Below are 5,714 nucleotides of genomic sequence, written 5' to 3' on the forward strand. Positions count from 1 at the left end.
TGAGTAGCCAACTTGCTTGCTCCATCAAGTACAGGCTGCCCACTTTGATTGAAGTCTACGTGAATTTTTGTGTCACTCACTTTAATTTGTTTATTTCGTCCCCTTTTTTTTCGTTTTTGCCCTATAAGTGTGTCTTGTGCATGTTCAGTAGAAGGAGAAGTATGTTGTTTGAAGTCTATAATACTTATGATTTTAATCATAATTATTCAAAATACACCAAACTATCTCTCTAAATTTCACACTGTACATAATAAAATATAACCAATATCATACTAAAGAAACACTATTCAACAAACCATTTAGCAATGTGTTCAAAAACACCATTCAAAAACCATTTAGTAAACCAATATCATACAATACCATTTAGCAAACCATAATATTTAAACCAAACTACATAGAAATACCATACATGCAATGAAAGGTGCTTGGATGACTAAGGTTACAGTAAAATGAATAAAAATATATATGCAAATGTAAATAGTAAGGAACTAAAAAAAATACCTCTATCGAAGAATATAAATAATACAATAAAAAAATAAAATAAGAACATACCGGTAAACAGAGAGGTGTGCAGCATTGAGCTATTGAAGGTCGGTGGCGACGATAGAGATAAAAAAATAAAAAGCTAAACTAAAAGTGTTTAGGGGGTTTGGTTTGGTTAATTAATGCAACTTTTAATCATTCTCTATAATAGCAGTTTGTGATTCCGAAGTTCAAGATAGGGGAATGAATATAAAAATTATAAGTGAATGCATTTTTTACTAAAAACACCTTCAATAATCCTATTAAAATTTGACTATGAGATTATTGAAGGCATTTTACTAAAAGACGCCTTTAATAATCCAAAAAAAAGTTTTAAAAGGAAATTATTGAAGGTTTTTTTTTTTGGAAAACACCTTCAATAATCCAGTTAATTTTTTCAATAGCTTGTTTATTGAAGGTGTTTCATGCCAAAAATACCTTCAATAATCCTTTAAAAATTTTGAAAAGGAGATTATTGAATTTTTTTTAGTAAAAAAACACCTTCAAAAATCTCCTTGTTAAAATTTAAAGAGATTATTGAATGCGTATTATGCAAAAAAAAGGCCTTCAATAAATTCTTTTAAAAATTTTGAGTGGATTAGTGAAGCAATTTTTCTGCCAAAAATGCCTTCAGTAATCCCTTTAAAATTTGACTACGAGATTATTGAATGCGTTTTAACTAAAATACGCCTTTAATAATCCCAAAAAAATTTTAAAAGAAAATTATTAAAGGCCTTTTTTTTTTTAGAAAACATCTTCAAAAATCCGATCCATTTTTTCAATAACTTGTTTATTGGAGGCATTTTATGCCAAAAATACCTTCAATAATCCAATCTAAAATTTACTGATATAAAATTTATAAGTGAAGGCATTTTTTTGCTTAAAATCCTTTTAATAATCCTCTTAAAATTTGACTACGACATTATTGAAGGTGTTTTTACAAAAAGATGCCTTTAATTATCCCAAAAAAATTTTTTAAAAATATTATTGAAGGCATTTTTTTTTAGAAAACACCTTCAATAATCTGGTCCATTTTTTCAATAGCTTATTTATTGAAGGTGTTTTATACCAAAAACGTCTTTAATAATCCAGTCCAAAAATATTACGAGGATTATTGAAGTTGTTTTATAAAAAAAAACCCTATAATAATATCACCGCCTTCACTAATATAAAAATTATAAGTGAAGGTATTTTTCTGCCAAAAATACCTTCAATAACCTCCTTAAAATTTGATTAGAAAACGCCTTAATAATCTCAAAATTTTTTTAAAAAAAATTGTTGAAGGCATTTTTTTTTAGAAAATGCCTTCAACAATCCAGTCCAAAAATATTACGAGGATTATTAAAGGCATTTTATTAAAAAAAAAATGCCTCCAATAATTTTTTTTAAAATTTTGAAGAAGAGATTATTGAAGGTGTTTTTAGTCAAAAACGTCTTTAAAAATCTCCTCGTTAAAATTTAAAGGGATTATTAAAGGCATATTATGTAAAAAAAACACTTTTCAATAAATTCTTTTAAAACTTTTTAGTACATTAGTGAAGGCTTTTTTCGTCAAAAATACCTATAATGATCTCATCCTCAAAATTTTATCAAATTATTGAAAACATTTTTGGTAAAAAATCACTTTCATTGATATTCTCTTGATAACAATAAAGAGGATTATTGAAGACGTATTATGCAAAAAATGCCTTTAATAAATTCTTTCAAAAAATTTGAGGGAATTGGTAAAAGCATTTGTAGTAAAAAATCGCCTTCAGTGATATTCACCTTAAAAAAAAGAAGAGATTATTGAATGCATTTTCTATAAAAAATGCATTCAATAAATTCTTTTCAAAAATTTGAGGGGTTAAGTGAAGACAGGGATTATTGAGGCATTGGTTTGTTGAAAATGCCTCTATTTGTCAGATATATGCATGTGTGTCTTACAAACTCCAATAAAATTATCCCCAAACTTAGTGCATCCAATCCCTAACTTCATTAATCTACTATTTCTCTTTCCAGACCAATTACAATTTACTTTCCATTTTCTTCAGCTTTTAGTATTCGAGCTGTCTTTTGGAACCCTATTTCAACTATTCCTTAGTTATTTACTTTAGCTTTTACTCCATTCTACTATTTCTTCAACTTTTATAATTTGTGTATTCTTTTTGGTTTAAAATTTTTCTCCAAAACCCACATTCTTCAAATACCCATTTGGAACCTATCATCCACTTCCTTTTCCCTTTCATTTTCTTTTTTTTATGGGTTTTCTCTGAACCAGTTTTACCTTATTTCAACCCTAACTACAAATACTCTAGGCTAATGTCTGGGTTAGCAGTAGAATTTTAAATGCTTTATATCAGGTAATTGAGAAAATACTTCACAACAAGGAGTTCTGATCTCTTATTTGTACTGGTCTTGTTATTATTTTTTGTTTAAGACATAGTAAAATTAAGTATTTTACATGTTCATTTTCATATAAATTATTTATATAAATTTGGTCTGATAACGTAGCAAGTACCAAATAGATAAGAGTTGGATGTAAAAGTCAAGATTAAGTCAAAAGTACAGAGATAGAGTGAAAAATTTTCTTAATTTTGCATTTGAAAATACAAGTGAAGATAATATGATATTATGCCCATATGTGAAGTATGCTAATATCAATTGGCAAATACGTGAAGTTATTTTCGAACATTTAATTTGTATTAGATTTATCTCAGGATATGCTAATTGGTATTTTCATGGAGAGTTTGTATCGTCAAAGTCTTCCACTAGAGTTTCTTCAACTTTAGGGGTTTTCCAACACCAACATGATCCTTTTATAGCATATGACATTGAAAGCATGTTACAAGATGCTTTTAACATTCATAACCAACATTTTTGTAATTTGTCTCCCTAAAATGATGGATTTAATGAGTTAAATGTTGAAATGAATAAATTTGGTGAACACGGGATAGGTGTAGGTAACCAACAACCTAGAGAAGAAGCATCAAAGTTTTATAGGTTGCTTGAGGATATGAATGAAGAACTTTATAAGGGATTGAAGCGTTGAAGTTTATCTTTCTGTGTTCATTTTTTTCACTTAAAATGCTTATGTGGATAAATGGCAAACTCTTTGACTTTATTATTGAAGTTTATGAAAGAAATGTTTCTTTTTAAAAACATCATTGAATCTTGTAAGGAATCAAAGAAGATGATCAAGGATTTGGGTCTTGGATATGAGAAAATTCATAGTTATCCCAATGATTGCATGTTATATTAGAGTGATAGAAAAAAGCAGGAATCCTATCATTTGTCTGGTATTTCTCGTTGGGTGAACAAAAATCCCGATGAAAGGTTGAATTAGGATGATGATGAGGTATATGTAAAAAAAAAGCCTATAAAGGTTTTACGCTATCTTCCATTAATACCAAGACTTCCACGACTCTTCATATCTTTTAAAACTACAGATTCTATGAGGTGGCATTATGATAAACAAATGGATGATGGATCATTAAGGCATCCTGTAAATTTTTTTATAGGGAAATCATTTTATTCTAGGTTTTTAGACTTTGCATCTAATCCTCGAAATGTTATGCTTGGACTAGCATCTGATGGATTTAAATCATTCAAAATGATGAGTACTTCTTATAAAACTTGACTAATTGTATTGATTCTGTATAATTTACCACTATGGATTGCCATGAAGCAATAGTCATTTATCTTATCTATGATAATTTCCAAGGAAAAAGGTCCAGGTAATGATATAAACATCTACTAACAATATTTTATTAAATAGTTAAAGTAATTATGAAAAGGAGTTGAGACCTATGTTGCATCAAAAAAAGAAAACTTTAATATACGTGCTGCTTTATTGTGGACTATCAACAATTTTTTTGCTTATGCAAATTTTTCTGGTTGAAGCACAAAAGGTCGTTATGCTTGTCCATGTTATGTTGCATAGACACGTTCGAAGTGATTACCTAATGGTAGGAAGTTCTGTTATATAGCACATCGTCTATGGTTAGATAATAATCATTGATTTAGATTCCAAAAACATCTTTTTGATGGAACTAAAGAGTTAAGGAGATCGTTTTTACCAATTAGTGGGTCTAATATCTTATTAAAGTTAAAAGATATCAATTTCACTTATGGAAAAATGACTCAATCAAGGAAAAGAGTGAGGGACATCTTTGAAAGCATCTAGCCTTATATTACTCAAGTTGGTGATACTGATACTCAAGTTGGTAATTTCGATGTTCAAAGTGATAAGGAAGACGATGAAGAAGATAACCCCAATGAGTTTGAGTTGTGAAAAAAAAGAAGTATCTTTTTTTAGTTGCCTTATTAGGAATATAATTTATTACGTTATAGCTTTGATTTGATGCACATAGAAAAAAATGTTTGCAAAAATTTTATCGAGACAATTCTCAATGTGAATAAAAGATCAAATGATGACTTAAAGAGTCAACTTGACATAGTTGATATAAGGATTCACCCTGACCTTCATCCGAAGTTGCTTTCTAATGGCAAATATTGATTACCTCTTACCTATTTTGGGATTTCTAAAATTGAAAAAGATGTGTTTTGCAAGGTTTTGAAAAATGTAAAAATTTCGGATGGCTATGCGTCAAATATATCAAGATGTATGAATCTAAAGGAGTGAAAACTTTCTTTATTGAAGTCACATGATTATCATATTTTGTTGTAAGACTTATTTCCCATTACTTTATGTTCATAAATGTCAAAACAAGTCACTTCAGTGGTAATTGAATTGAGTAACATATTTAAAGCTTTATGTGGCAATGTTCTAAATGTGGAAAAGTTTAACAAATATGAAGATCGAGCCACGATTACTTTATGCCATTTAGAGAAGATTTTCCCTCCAAACTTCTCACTATTATGATGTATTTGGTTATCCACCTTCCATATAAAGCCAAAGTTGGTGGACCAGTTTATTATCAATGGATGTATCCTATCAAAAGGTATTATTTGTTAATAGCTTAATTAGGTTGTTAGTGTTGATCATATATGACAAATGTTTTATGCCATAGGTTTTTGGGGAGGTTAAAGTCTTATTGTCGCAATAAACACTATTTGAAAGGCTTTATTGCTAAAGGATATTTAGTAGAAGAGTAAATGACATTTTGTTCTTGTTGTTTGGAAGATGTTGAAATGAGATTTAGCATACCATTGAGAAATGTTGGTATGCAGCATACTGACTTTACCTACAG

The sequence above is a fragment of the Durio zibethinus genome, chromosome 6 (genome assembly GCF_047325235.1).
Source record: "Durio zibethinus cultivar Kanyao isolate XHJ-2024 chromosome 6, ASM4732523v1, whole genome shotgun sequence".
NCBI lineage: Eukaryota > Viridiplantae > Streptophyta > Magnoliopsida > Malvales > Malvaceae > Durio > Durio zibethinus.